Raw genomic sequence first — 16,745 nt, 5'->3', positions numbered from 1 at the left:
CCTGCGACCATAGGATCACTGGTCCAGTGCTCTACCAACTGAGCTACAGGGCCCACATGTAATCACATGTGTGTACAGAAACTAATTATTATACATGACTGATCAAGGCGTCTTTCCCTGTGCATTATTGAGCAACTAAAGGATTTGTATTTCGTAGTTCTTACACAGCAGTAGCAGGAACTTATTTTCCCAGCCAGGGTATGTGCGTACGAGGATGACAGTTACGATGATCATGTCCACGACGGCCACGTCAAGGACCACGACGACAATGCCTACAACGCACAGGCTACAAGGATCGTCCTCTGGGAAATCTGGAATAATAAACACACCATGTTATTCAGCGGCAAAAGTAAGGAAACAGGTAAATAGGCAAGACTCATTACAGCAGCTAGAACACAGACATAAAACATACCTTCGAATTAAAGGTATCATTTTCTTGCGCATATAATCGTGTTCACCACCAAATATTTGTCCAGGTTTTGATATAGAATAAGAACATATGTTCACTTGAATACATACCAACCATATATAGAACAGAAACATGCTGTGCAGATTAGTAGTTATTTTGTTAAGTTAATGTAGCGATATTGCAGATTTAGATCCTGGGCTCCCCACGGACGCCTCTCCTAGTGCGTCCCGGGGCCCCCACTTTTAATTTTTAGAGGGTCCATGGACCCCCACTGCAGAATTTTAGAGGGTCCCAAGGGTCCAAAAGCAGAAAAGTCCCAATGTATTAAAAACATGTTGGTCACTGACGTATAGTGTTCTGCGAAGTGTCTTTTTCATTGGAATATTCTAGGTAAACATGACATGGCAATCCAACTACACCTTAACCTTAATGAATGGAACACACACACACACACACACACACACACACACACACACACACACACACACACACACACACACACGCAAACACACTCTCCACTTGACTTATAATAATAATAATAATAAATGAGCATTTATATAGCGCCACATCATAACTTTACAATTATGCTCTTTGCGCTTGACACTTATGTTCATGTGTTGTTTTCTCTGTAAACATGTGAGAATGGGATTCCAAATTCATGATGTTAACGTTCAAATATAACAGTATTGGTGTGCACCTTTCTCTCTCTCTCTCTCTCTCTCTCTCTCTCTCTCTCTCTCTCTCTCTCTCTCTCTCTCTCTCTCTCTCTCTCTCTCTCTCTCTCTCTCTCTCTCTCAATTTAAAATTTCAAAATAAATCATTATAGAAAATGTAACAAATTGATTACACCAACTCCAAGAATTGACCTATACAAGTTGAGTCTATCATATTCTGGAGCAATTATGTGGAACGCCATTCCAAATATAATTAAATTACGAATTCATGAAACATCATTCAAGGAATATTACATGCTGTTTCTTTTACAAAACTTATAAAAACTATTATCAAGCAGCTGGCAAAATATAACTGTACTCTCTGATTATATTGAAAAACATGATTATATATAATTCATGAAGGATTTTTTTTTTTTTTTTTTACAAACACATATTTCCCTGTTATATAGGATTTTCAAGCATTGCTAAAGAATCCTAATGCATCTTAAAATGTCTTATTGGTTGCTTGACATGTTAATTATGGTAAATATGTCATTTGTACTATTGTTAAACTTATCTTTTATTTCTTCTTGTTTGTTACCCCTCAATGGGCGAGGGCCGGATGAAAAGAAGCATGTATGCATTGCTTATTCTGTCACCCTCGTAAAATAAATTTCAATTCAATTCAATTTAATTCAATTCAGTTCAGTTCAGTTCAGTTCAGTTCAGTTCAATTCAATTCAATTCAATTCAATTCAATTCAATTCAATTCTCTCTCTCTCTCTCTCTCTCTCTCTCTCTCTCTCTCTCTCTCTCTCTCTCTCTCTCTCTCTCTCTCTCTCTCTCTCTCTCTCTCTCTCTCTCTCTTTATACATCTGTGTTTTCGTGCGCGTGTGTGTGTGTGTCTGTCTGTCTGTCTGTCTGTCTGTCTGTCTGTCTGTCTGTCTGTCTGTCTGTCTGTGTATGTCTGTTTGTGTGCGTGCTCGTGTGTGTATGCGTGTGTGTGTGTTCAGGGCTCCCCATAGCGCGCGTCCCTGCGTCCTATACCCACTAGAAGCTGAAAACAGACGGAACCAGGCAAACCACCACGTACCTGCAAAGAGAAACATTGTCTCATCTTGAAATCTTATCCCGGTGAATGTTCTTTTCCACTCCGCCCGAAAGCGTCGAACTCTCTTTGTCGGTGGTGGTTTGCCTGTTCCGTCCATTGCTTCGCTGGATATGTGCTTCTGTGTTTGTTCAACGCTTAAGTCACCCAGCACGTTTTTTCCCGAGAAACCAGTGCTTTTAATTACATGTACATAACTTTGCCGGACCCAGCTACTTTTGCATCGCTTTTAACCTTCTTTCCTTTGCGCCTGAAATTGACATGTGTGCTTGCACAAGACGTATACAGTCTAAAAACCGTTACATACCTCAGGTACACAATAGCGGACGATTGCAGTCTGAAAATGATATCTACGGTACGCACGATAAAGGAAATGTAGTGCGTCCCAGGATCCGCTCTTTTAAAGTTTAGTGCGTCCAGGGACCCCCTTCATTCACACACACACACACACACACACACACACACACACACACACACACACACACACACACACACACACACACACACATACGCATGCTGTCAAACAATTAATATAAAACAGAATTCAAACAAAAGTCAGTCAGTAAGTAGATAACATTAAGGTACGAGTAAAATACGATTAAAAACGTTCTTTAATTGATGTCATGACTGTGGTCAGGCAGAGTGAAAACATATAACACCTAAACATGCACCTGTCTATCGTCTCATGTTATCCATAGAGAATACTACATGGCTTGCTGTGTCGTACCAGATTTACACGAGTTTTTTTTATTTAAATATTGAACTGCGAGCGAAAGCGAGCTGTTCACTATTTGAAAAAGCAACGAGTGTAAATCTGGTACGAAACAGCAAGCCATGTAGTATTCTGTTTATCCTGCATACTGTACTTCCGTGTATTTTACTGAAAATGTCCTGCAGTCGAGGCAGCTAAATTGAAGACGCTTGTTTTGGAACCTTGATCTCTTCTAAAGCCTCGTGCCATCTATTACGTCAAAGTAAAGAAACGTCACTCTGGGAGTGTGGCGTGACGTGTAAGTTCTAAAAATTCATCGAGGGTAATTAGCGAGCGCAATTTTTTTTCTATAATGACGTTTGTCTCGGTGACTTTGGCATCATAAGCAGTGGAAAAAAACAGGTCCCTGCCAGACTTGCTTGACATGACCTCATTTACATGATAAGCACACGTGTGATTTGAACGATTATTATCTCACGGGTGTCTCTCTCACGTATGTAGGACAAACCATCTTACAGAACTATTCAATGTTTCTGTACTTAAGTTAACATTTGATAGATGAACTCTTCTTTTCCTGAACACAAGAACATGACGTAGCTACAACGTGTGTGTGTGTGTGTGTGTGTGTGTGTGTGTGTGTGTGTGTGTGTGTGTGTGTGTGTGTGTGTGTGTGTGTGTGTGTGTGTGGGTGGGTGTGGGTGTGTGTGGGTGTGTGTGTGTGTGTGTACTTTTGTTTCGATTGTATTCACATGGTCTCTCAAGATGTTTGACTTACTTTTGCATCCATATGTTAAAGCAACTGCCATACATATCACCCACACCGCACTTGTCAACACCAACCCAAAGACAAAAGCTTTGTTTTGACAACAGTCTGTCCACTGGATCTCTGCAAATAGGAAACACAACATTTGTTCAGTGCAAATGGCATTGGTAACTAACTGTTTTCAGTACAGACACTTTCATCACACCATATTTATTGTTTTTATTGATGAAGGCGACTTCTATCTAAATGCGTATATATATGCATTTGGTAAATACAACTATCAGTTTTTATCAATTCAAGAATGTGTTGCAACTGTTGTGTGTCTGAAACATCAAGTTAAAATGTTTCCGAACCGTACTTGGCTGTTTTTTAGTTTTTTTATTTGTTTGTCAAATAGTTTGCTTGAAAGCAGCCATTTTGTGACATTCCTCTCTTTATAATAAACGCAATCACATCCAGAATCCTACGAGTAGAGATAGCTTACAAAGTATGTAGGTGAAAAGAGATGATGCACATTGTTATGCGGAAAAGAATCGTTGTTTTATGGAGAATTTGGACCGGGTCAAAAATGCATTTCGGTAAAGGCATCATGCAATCGAAGTACCCGACACAGAAGACCACTCCCGGGCTCATAATGACAAGGTGTTGGTACGTCCTTTTAGGGACGCAGTATTTGCGCATATTTAGAACTTCGACCCTAACACGACTTGGATTATTAAATGTATTGTTTCGTGTATCTGTTGTTGCCTCGTAAATCTTAGAAGTGGACGTGGTGTCACGCATTTGGTACCTCGACCGTACAAAAGGATGTTTAATTACATAATCACACACATTTTCTAACATTTACTTGAACGCAATTTCATCCTGTCATGAATACGTAAGCACATTATGCTTTCACGAGTACAAGTGGTTCGTTATAGAGCCCATAAATTTAACTGTTCAACTGTCCTGTCTTCGAATGATCAAATGTCAACCCCAATACATGAACAACTTGGATTTGTTTTTAAATGTTCACTTATTGTTTCACCACACCCTAATCTGTCACATAGCCCGTTTTTACTAATCTTCTTTGAACTTTATTTTTCAAAGTTCATGTCACGCTTTTGGACCATGACTCGGAGAATGACCGTTATACGGATGCATCTGTCACATAAGCAACCAAAGATGGAGAAGGAGGGGTGCTGATCGGGTACAGGGAAGAAGACGGGTTTTACAAAAAACAATACAAAACTGAAGCAGATGCACTAAAGAAGGCTTTAATGATTCCACAGCACCTGCCAAGAGCTCATGATAATTAAAAATCGTCATCTTCACGCTGTCAGTACTCCAAACTCTATAAAAACACGACAAAAAGGTGAATGAACTGGCATCGGCCCTCTCAACTCTCAGTTTAAAAGCTAATGTCACGCTCCAATGGGTTCCTGACAGCCAAACAAACTGGTCTCCTATTAAGTCGGGAAGACAATTGCTGAGACCATCGAACACAACAAACTGCAGATAGATTATCCCAGAAAAAAACAAGGCTTACAAGTACAACAGCTTGTACATGGAGCAGCAATTCATTCTCTTCAGGTAACAAACGGGGCACGACAGAATACAGGCACATTTATTTAACAAGCTGAAGATAGGATACTGAGAGATGTATCTTTGAAACTGCACCCATGACAACAGTGCACCTACTCAAGAACTGCAAATTCCAGGAGGCTAAAGGGCCCCCGACATGGCCGGATGAAACTCCCTGTACGAAGGCGGCGGTATTCATCTGAGACTCAGGAGATAACGTCTGAAGAAGCGAACAAGAAGAAGAACAAGAAGAAGGATTGTTTCGAGTAACATCCACTTTCTTCCGACACCATGATCGATGTTTTCAATTACGAGAAACAGTGAACAATGGCTCATTAAAGTTTGTATGTTATTTGACCTAATTAGGAACATGTTGTGATTAATTAACCTTCTTTTGTGGTCGTGGGGTCGTGTGGACCTAGAAGGGTGTTTAATTGAAAATATCTCTTAAACTAGACACACAAAAGTTTAATTAGCTTTTAAGAATGCTTCAGGCACCTTAAAAGCTCTTATGTCCTACAAGATCATTAAATTGCAGCGAGAAGTAATTAAAAATATAAGGTCAAATTTAGACAACACACGAAAGACATCGTGGGGACATGCGGACCCATGTTTCTCAAACTGAAGGAACTTAAATAAAAACTAGGGAGTGAAGTCACAAACCTTCAGGTATTGGCTTTAAACATCATTTTCTACGATCTGTTTAATTTTGGAGTTAATAAGCAAGTCGTGTGGAGCGAAATTAATACTTACCAATGTGGGTCCACACGGCCTCACGACGTCCACAGAAGGGTATGCACGTTTCTCCTTCTTTGAGAAGCTTTCGTCCGCACAGTAATAATTAAATTAATAATTTACTTTAGTTACTTCTCGCGGAAATTTAACCACGGCGTCTACGGAAGGAGATGCACGTTTTGCTTCTTTGGAAGGCATGGGTCTACGGAAGGGTATGCATAAAATATTTGTCCTTCTTTGAGAAGCATGGGTCCGCACGGCCCCACGATGTCTTACGTGTGTAGTCGATAACGACGTCGGGCAAAGGTTAACTATACCCAGCTTGGTAATGATCATGTAAACATTATTTGATAGGTGCTTTAACTCCCTAACTTGATGCAGCTGACCCTTTTAAGTCTACTTCTTGTTGAGAGGTATTGACGAAACGTGAATGTGGTCACCATTAGAGGTGCATATTTGTGAAAATATCTACTTCCTATTACATATATTCGAAATCAAACATAGTACACGGATGTGTAAGAACATAATGCAACCGTTGCGTGCATATTTACCCTCATTACTGTCAGGCTCCAGCAAGTTACCTTATATGTAGTACATTTATTAGTCCTAGTTACTTTATTCATTAGACATTATCAGGTATTTGATCGAGTTATACACATTGTGAATTGGACGTTTGGATTCTAAACACACAACCGTAACACATTCCAAAGAATTCGCCAAGAAACAAACAATCACTTAGCCGTTAAAATCAGTGACTGTCGTAACAAGTATCTAGTTGACACAGTGGTTTAAATATATGTTCGTATTTTTACGTCAAAACGTTCTCTTCTCTCTGTTCCTGTCTGATACGTCACACACACACACACACACACACACACACACACACACACACACACACACGCACACACACGCACGCACGTACGCACGCACGCACATACACACACTCGCACGCACGCACGCACGCACACACACACACACACACACACACACACACACACACACACACACACACACACACACACACACACAGACACACACTCACACACACACACGTACAGTCCCCGGCAAAAGAAACGCAACTCATTTGCGCCCGCTGTTGCAAGTGATTTTTCATCATTTTCAAATTGTCGTAAAATATTAACCAGATAAGATAAATCAAAAAGAAAAACAGATTCGTAGAGGATAATTTACTGGCTGTACAAGTGCATAGTATTTATTTGTTTTTATCGTTTACTTGTTCATAAATTGTGTTTAACAGGGTAGGGGTCAAGCGAATCGTGATTGCAGGCAAACGTCTCTTCAACATGCTGAGAAAATCGTAAAAACAATTACAACAAAAATAACATTTTTGGAGGAAATTCATTTCTCAAACAACACCATTTAATTAGAATTATTCGCCAAAGCGTTTAAGACTAAAAAAAATGAGCAAAGATCACTTAGACAGTGTTAAAAAGAATTGTTTGGCAAAAGCTTATTCGCACGGAATCGACGTGATGATTTCTTTAAAAAACAGGTGTTATTTGTGGCCAAGTGTCTGATCTACACGATGAAACCATAACTAAAAACAAAAAAGTGCGTTTTTGATTTGTTTTTGTTTTTTACATCGATCGATTAGCAATAGTGATTCGTTTGAAAATACTATGAAGCCAAACGCATACGTCCCCCCTCCCTCAACACATATTTACACACACATGCACACAAATACACACACGCATATGGGTCATTCCATAAAACTGTGTACCAAAAGTCGTGAAAATTGAAACTGTCTGAATAGGTTGTTTTTATGGTTTATGTGACAGATATAGACATATGCCACGGTGCCATGCTAAACAAAAGATAAGTTTATGCTTTTTGGATACGAGGGGTGGTCGGAAAGGTGTGTAACATCACACATGTTTAGCGTAAAATGTTGTCCAAACAAACAAGACAGATTACAAAAAGCCATAGTATAATAGTAACAAGTTTTATTTGCTTCCCATTCAGAGCTCATTCTGAACAAAATGCAGTCGGGGGAAACGAATTGAGATATATATCTGGTAACTAAAACGTATTTGTTTGGTTGCGTCAACCAACAAACAAACAGTATCAATAACAAAACATCGAGTCGACATTCAGCTAGAAAATGAACATTGAAAGTCCAGAATTAGTTATCACAGAGACAAGTAAGGCTAGATTAGCACATTTTCGCGACGCGTCGCAGCTGACGTCAGCATATGTTGTGACGATTCGATTTGTCCATGACGTGGCGTCATCAACCGGCTTATGAATGACTGTGTTATGAATGGAATTCTTTTGGTTTTAGTGACGTCGTCATTGAATAGACTCAAAATTCGGTCAGATTTAGGTGCGTTGTTTTTAACACACGGCAGATCAAGAGCCTTAACGATTTTGATTATTAATGATTTGCTGTGTCTTCAGTCGCGTTACGTCGGACAAACAGTGTTCCTCTATTAAACACGTTGGTATTGTTTTGTGTTTATATCTAAATCATGGAATAACTCAGATACAGAACACTACAGTGGGGTGTGCACGTTAAAGATCCCACGATTGACAAAAGGGTCTTTCCTGGCAAAATTGTATAGGCATAGATAAAAATGTCCACCTAAATACCCGTGTGACTTGGAATAATAGGCCGTGAAAAGTAGGATATGCGCCGAAATGGCTGCGATCTGCTGGCCGATGTGAATGCGTGATGTATTGTGTAAAAAAATTCCATCTCACACGGCATAAATAAATCCCTGCGCCTTGAATATGTGCGCGATATAAATTGCATAAAAAAAATAAAATCCCTGAGCTTAGAACTGTACCCACGGAATACGCGCGATATAAGCCTCATATTGATTGATTGATTGATTGAGAACAATCCACAAACTATCCACACAAAAGACACGATACTTTTTACCTCAAAAACGTTATTTTTCTACCAAATCGCCTCATTTTTGCGACCATATTTTTGTGATCATGCTTCGAAAAAGTCAATGTACTTTACGGGTTTTCACAGCTTATGTGTCCGAAACAATGTACTGCTGATTTCAAAGCTACATGGCACAGATTATAAACACGATGGGCAACGTTTTAGATCTAGTTGACCACTTGCGCCTTCTTGTTATATTTGATTGATAATTCAATCTTTTCTTAGTGGTCCTGTCAGAAACATTATTCTTCCTTTACCATAAATCTAAGTGTCATGGGCGAGAAAAAATCGCACAATTTCTAACTTTAAGAAGTTGGGGAGGGTAAATCCTGTAAGCTAGTGAAATCCGATGCTAAATTTGCCTGCTTGGTTCGCCCAGTCAAGTATTCCGGATACATAAGCTTAGTATCACCAGGCAGTTTGAAGAGACTGCTCTTTTTTTGTGCTTAATGCCCACTAACAAGGACATCAGCTTCACAGACACAGGATTTCTTTCTCTCTATTTCGCAACAGCATTCATCTGATTTTCTTCGATTTATCGTTTTCCCAAAGAAAAAACCTAGTCGATCGAGTGTGTTCAAATTTTGATGAAAACTCAACGTTTTTTTACCTTAACTATTACAACTGGAACAGGACTAGATTACAAAGAATAGCCTAAGACTTGACAAAGAGACACCGAGCACGTATATCACAAAATAAAACATTAAAATGTCGAACTTTTAAAAAATATTAACTTTAAGAGCGAAGAGTCGCGAAAGGTTGCCTACGTAACATTTGTCCCTCGTTGGTAACGACTCATACAACGCCTGCTCCGTTCAAAAAGTTAATGGAATTTTTTTTTATGGAAAAACCTTTCAGCGTTGTTGAAGAACATTGCATGCAAAAGAAACACCAAGTTTGATGCGTTGCTAAGTGACAAATATCATTTTTAACGATCCAGCGTAACCAGAACAAATATAAACGAAGCTTAGTGGCGACACGCGAAAGGCAAAATCACATTCAAATCGGATCAAATTGACACGGCGCACATTCTAACACGTTCACTACACATCAGTAATGCCTAATAATACACACAGTTGCATATTCGTGCGTACAGAAGTTATAGACACGTTCACGTAGTTCGCGGTTGGTTTTATAAACCAAATGTTGCGTAGGCAACCGTTATTTTTGAACGATCCAAATGCACACTGTAAACATGCGTAAGGGCAAACAGCTAAGTGCATATGTAACACTAGCACAAAACACAACGAAGATGTATGTTGGGGGTTTCATGGTCGCATTTCATTGGCAGCCACACGGATACTTAAAAACAAGATGTAAGCAATGTCACAATAAAAACGCCATTTTGACGTCATTTTCTGTGTTTGCTTTCATACAAAACACTAACCAACCTAACGATCTTCTTGATTTTATTATCGTTATCTCTTTGGTCAATTTGCAGTCTGTTGATATCCTTATATCATTCGAGAAGCAAGAGAAACATTCCGAAATCTAACTCTAAAGTCATAACCCTCTCGTGGTACACAGCTTTGTAGAACGACCCATATGCATACACACACACAGACACGCACATCCATGCAGATAAACAAAAAGACAGATAAACGAACACAGTCGCGATGTGCAGGAGCGCTACGCAGTGCTAAAATGGACGCCAACTGTCGCTTTGATAATCGCTGTCCCAAACAGTTTGTCTGTCACTATTTCTCCAAAGTTATATTTCTCACATTTAAAACAACAGACACAAAGACACACGCACACACAAACACTCATGCACGCACGCTCAAACATACACGGACAGACGCACGGACACACATGCACACGCCGGCCCGCCCGCCTGAAGGCACAACCACAACTCACACACACGTATGCACACACACGTACACACACACACACACACACACACACACACACACACACACACACACACACATACATACATACATACACACACACACGTAGGCACACACACACACACATACTCACATACGCGTGCGCGCGCGCACGCACTCGTACACAAACGCGAACGCACACGCAGATGACTTTTTTTTTTAAACGTAAACACAAACATACTGAATTACACAGAAATACCAACACAAACGTGTGTTTGTTTGCACGCGCGTGCGTGTGTGTTTGCGTGTGTGTGTGTGTGTGTGTGTGTGTGTGTGTGTGTGTGTGTGTGTGTGTGTGTGTATGTGCCTACATGTGTGTGTGAGTTGTGATTGTGTCTTCAGGCGGGCGGGCCGGCCTGTGCATGTGTGTCCGTGCGTCTGTCCGTGTATGTGTACGTGTGAGCATGCGTGCATGAGTGTTTGTGTGTGCGTGTGTCTTTGTGTCTGTGTCCGTTGTTTTAAATGTGAGAAATATAACTTTGGAGAAATAGCGACAGACAAACTGTTTGGGACAGCGATCATCAAAGTGACAGTTGGCGTCCATTTTAGCACTGCGTAGCGCTCCTGCACATCGCGACTTTGTTCGTTTATCTGTCTTTTCGTTTATCTGTATGTATGGATGTGTGTGTCTGTGTGTGTGTGTATGCATATGTGTGTGTGTATTTGTGTGCATGTGTGTGTAAATATGTGTTAAGGGATGGGGGACGTATGCATTTGGCTTCATAGTATTTTCATACGAATCACTATGCTACAAGAACGCTAATGTGTGCCTTTGTCTTGTCTAAGCTGGACTACTGTAATGCTCTTTTATCTGAATGTCCTTTGTACATCACTAACAAGCTTCAGAAAGTACAGAATGCAGCAGCTAGACTTGTTCTCAAAGCCAGGAAGTCTGATCACGTTAAACCACTCCTCCGCACCCTCCACTGGTTGCCTATTCAAGCTCGCATTGACTACAAACTCTGTACCCTGTGTCATAGTTTTTTTCTCTCAGACTGCTCCTGTCTATCTATCAGATATGTTGAATGTATACATTCCCTCAAGACAGCTTCGCTCTTCCAGCGATTCTCCGATGCTTCGCATTCCTCAGGTCAGAACTAAAGCCTTCGGCCACAGGTCCTTCTCCTATGCAGCCCCTAAAATATGGAACTCTCTCCCATATGACATCCGCCACATTGACTCAACCCCTTCTTTCAAAGCAGCTTTAAAGACCCATCTTTTCAAAATCTATTTAGATCCCTGATCCGCTTTTTCAATACCCTGTACTATCGCTTTACGCTTATGTTTGTGTGTGTGGGTGTGATCGACTGCGCTGTGTGTGCGTGTGTGTGTGTGTGTGTGTGTGTGTGTGTGTATATGTGTGTGTGTATGTGTGTGTGCTATGATATAGTGATTTAACATATTATTTTTCTTACTATGTACTTAGCTTTAACTTGTGTGAGTGTATGTTTTTCTTTGGATGTTGTTGTTTGTATAATTAATGCATTATGGCATTTATGTATGAACTAGGATACTCTTTATTGTAAACATGTATTGCTTTTTCTAAGCTGTTCAGTTTGATGTTAAGCGCGGAGAGCGTGGATTAACCCCATGGTTCGCGCTATATAAGCTTGTCACTAAGATTATTATTATCGCTAATCGATCGATGTTAAAAAAATTTAAAAAATTTAAAACCGCACTTTTTTTTCTAGTTATAGCTTGATTGTGTAGATCAGACACTTGGCCACAAATAACACCTGCTTTTTTTTAAAGAAATCATCACGTCGATTCCGTGCGAATAAACTTTTGCCAAACAACTCTTTTTAACACTGTCTAAGTGATCTTTGCTCATTTAATTTAGTCTTAAACGCTTTGGCAAATAATTCTAATTAAATGGTGCTGTCGAGAAATGAATTTCCTCCAAAAATGTTATTTTTTGGTAATTGTTTTTGCATTTTTACGATTTTCTCAGCATGTTGAAGAGACGTTTGCCTGCAATCACGATTCGCTTGACCCCTACCCTGTTAAACACAATTTATGAACAAGTAAACGATAAAAACGATTAAATACTATGCACTTGTCGTACAGCCAGTAAATTATCCTCTACGAATGTTTTTCGTTTTGATTTATCTTATCTGGTTCATATTTTACCACAATTTGAAAATGATGAAAAATCACTTGCAACAGCGGGCGCGAATGAGTTGCATTTCTTTTGCTGGGGACTGTACTCACACACACACTTACACACACACACACACACACACACACACACACACACACACACTAACACAGACAGACAGACAGACAGACACACACTAACACACACACACACACACACACACACACACACACACACACATACATATACGTACACGCACTCTCCTGTACACACAGTTTCGCTTTGAAATAAGATAGGTGGCAAGTTGTTTTCGTGTATTTTGTATCTGAAGAAGCTCAACTTACTTTTCCATACACACAAATAGATTGCAATACTTTCTGTCGAGGCCAACGCCACCTGTGCCAGCACAAGCATCACTATGACAAGAGTGGTGTAACAGTTGGAGTCTGCAACAAAAAACACAACATTTACTAAGTATCTCAAATAAATAGTGTTTTGTTTAAGAAAAACATTTTCAGAACTGAAATAATTAGCAGACAGATATATAAGACAAGATGTCCGCTATTTATGTTGTGCAGTGCGTCGTATAACCGGTCTGAGAGGGAGATAGTGACCAGATGACAAGTGTGAAGGATCTGAGAAGCCGCCGAATTATTATAACTCTGGACACGCATAGCTGAAATTCGATGGGATTTCGCGAAGTTATTGCAAGGTTATGGTTGTCCGTATAGTTGGACCATAGAGGTCACAGGACGAAAGGAACTGAGTAGACCGAGGTCGCCAGTGGAAGGAATTAGTATTCGGATACATTTCCCAGTGAACGGCCATAGACGCTGTGTAATTCTGTGTATGAACAGAGTTAAAATATGTCTATAATGAGTGTTTAGTAAGCAGAGCAGACGGCGATTTGAGTCTGCTGGAATATGAACTGTAACTGTTTTTCTGATTACACACGAGCCTTGATTTGATACCGGTAAAGTAGATATCGTGTGCCTGTGAGTTCACGAACTGTTTGTGTATTTCTCTACATAAGTGAAGGGTAGAGGGTTTTGTTAGTAAAATTGTGCACGGGATTGTAATCTCGAGTTGTTTTTGCATCCAAACCTGTGAGTACCTGATTTTTGAATACCTAACATTTATGTTCATGATTGTGTGTATTTGTGTGTATGTTTGTCATACCTGTATAATACAGTGGAAGGAACCTACATTTGGAGTTGTGTTTGTTCCTGTATGATAGCGTACTAGCGCATTTGCATTCATTCACACACTCGGACACGCCCATCAACATGACTAATGCAGAAACGGCTCTCATCGGTGAACAGAATGTTTCGTCATTGTCTCCAGTTCCAGTTGATGTGATCCTGGGCCCACTGCTGGCGCGCCATGCGATGTCTCTGAGTGAGGACTGGTCCTCTAGCGGGACGGCAATTTTGGAGGTCTCGCTCAGCAAGTCTTCGGCGTATTGTCTGGCCACTGATAGGTCTCTGATGGTTACCGACGGTGTTTCTGGCTGTTTCATTGGCTGTATGGAATCGGTTTATCAAATGATGACGCAGGATCTGGCGATCCTGTCTCTGTGTGGTAACGCGAGGTCTTCAACTTCGTTGTGTATCAGCAGTGCTTCCAGTGCTGACAAAACGTTGCTGAAGGCGATCTCCTGTTGACAGATGCACATTGAAAGCGACTGCTACCGCTTCTGGGTCATCACCAGCCGATAATCGACCCACTGCCCTCTCGCGTTGTTCTGGTGTCAATCTTGGCATCTTGACTCTGTCAAAAGTTAGACTGGCAGTAAGCGTGCCATGGTCTCTTTTTATTACTAATGCATCAGTGAACACATCTCACACATGAGGTTTCCCCTACTCCGCTTGCACGTGCTGTAAGCGCGCATCATGTGTTTCACGTGGAAACTGCTTGTCCCGTGCGTTGAGACAGCAGCAATGGGAACATATTCACACAACAGCTTTGTTACACATGACTGCATAGGGCATCTATATCCCGAAAATTGTCACTCTCAGATTAACTGCGTTTTTTAAAATCAAAATATCGAAAAATAATTCGCGTTTCTTTGTTGCTCGGTATATATCTGGACACATGAATTTGTCAAAACGCTCTTGTTCATGAATTGTAATACCCGACCCGGGTTAAATATTTATAAGTGTTATTTTACATTTAAATGATAATGTGCTGGTTAGCTTAATAGTAAAAGTAATGTAAAGCTGTACAAGTAACACTTAAAGAAAATAATCTTGCTGTTAAGTCGTAATACTCCAGCAGGGTTAAAAATGTGTACATGTTATTTAGACGTGACTAACAGTACTGCACAAAGTATCCGGTAAGATTAGTGTCGATTACTGGTTCGTGTCTTCCATTGCCTAATTGGTTCTTTCTCTTTTCGAGTGTTATTAGCTGGTGTCGTTTATTTCATTGTCTGTCTGAGGATCAATACTTGATCTTTTTATCTCTCTCTCTCTCTCTCTCTCTCTCTCTCTCTCTCTCTCTCTCTCTCTCTCTCTCTCACTCTCTCTCCCTCTCTCTCTCTCTCTCTCTCTCTCTCTCTCTCTCTCTCTCTCTCTCTCTCTCTCTCTCTCTCTCTCTCTCTCTCTCTCTCACAATAAGGCTGTCTTTATCCAAGCGAAGCGAGCGAAGCGAGCGAAGCGAGCGAAGCTAGGTTGGTCCCACACTAGAGTTGATTTCAACCAAATGATGTGTGTGTGTGTGTGTGTGTGTGTGTGTGTGTGTTAGAACCCCTAAAACTTTCACAGTTTTGACTCGACTACAACAAAAATTGGCACAGGCAATGTTATTGATCCCAGGAAGGTTTTAAGACATAAATCGTTTTGATCCGACATCGACAACGGCAGTTACAAGCGCTTCCAATTTCTAAGTCATAACAAAGAAGGAGGTCAAACCCAGGTCAAGAAGACAATCAAAACTCATGACGTCAAACTCATGACATCATTCTCTTCAACACAAGGAGCTGAATTCAAAATGTTATGACATCTTCCATGACGTCAAACTTGAGGATTCCATTTCCAAGCTAAAGTCTTTGTGTACATCAAATCTGGTAGCACGAGATGTTGTAAGAGACACCGTGAATTACTTGCAATCCTGGTGAGTTGGTTGATATGATGGACGACGACAACGACAACAACAACAACAACAACAACAACAACAACAACAACAACAACAACACCTCCACCACCAACAACAAAAAAACAACAACACCACCACCACCACCACTAACAACAACAACAACAACAACAACTACAACGACACCACCACCACAACCACCACAACCACCAACAACGAGATGTTGTAAGAGACACCGTGAATTACTTGCAATCCTGGTGAGTTGGTTGATATGATGGACGACGACAACAACAACAACAACAACAACAACAACAACAACAACACCTCCACCATCAACAACAAAAAAACAACAACACTACCACCACCACCACTAACAACAACAACAACAACAACAACAACTACAACGACACCACCACCACAACCACCAACAACAAAAATCCATTAAAAACCGTTATTTTCCATTTCTCAACCGATGTTTATGAACATTTGTGAAAAGGTCCGTTGTCCCTTACTGAAGATATCGAGATGTTGGACGAGACTTCGTTATTTACTTGTAATCAGGTAATCTAGGTGTACATCAAATCTCGTAGCACGAGATGTTGGACGAGACTTCGTCATTTGCTTGTAATCAGGTAATCTTGGTGTACATGAAATCTGGTAGCACGAGATGTTGGACGAGACTTCGTTATTTACTTGTAATCAGGTAATCTAGGTGTACATCATATCTCGTAGCACGAGATGTTGGACGAGACTTCGTCATTTGCTTGTAATCGCTCTCTCTCTCTCTCTCTCTCTCTCTCTCTCTCTC

The 16,745-nt window shown here is 40.4% G+C and overlaps 1 long non-coding RNA gene across 1 annotated transcript; it reads right to left on the bottom strand.

Annotated features, from left to right (window-relative positions):
• Nucleotides 1–264: 264 nt before the first annotated feature.
• LOC138972480 (uncharacterized) lies at nt 265–13,292 on the bottom strand. The gene is made up of 3 exons (XR_011457639.1): nt 13,189–13,292; nt 3,658–3,768; nt 265–311 (listed from the first exon to the last, which is right to left on the bottom strand). It is a non-coding gene; the product is annotated as an uncharacterized lncRNA (long non-coding RNA).
• Between the last annotated feature and the right edge of the window lie 3,453 nt (nt 13,293–16,745).

The sequence above is a fragment of the Littorina saxatilis genome, linkage group LG8 (genome assembly GCF_037325665.1).
Source record: "Littorina saxatilis isolate snail1 linkage group LG8, US_GU_Lsax_2.0, whole genome shotgun sequence".
Taxonomy (NCBI): Eukaryota; Metazoa; Mollusca; class Gastropoda; order Littorinimorpha; family Littorinidae; genus Littorina; species Littorina saxatilis.
This window is presented reverse-complemented; position numbering and strand designations above follow the sequence as displayed.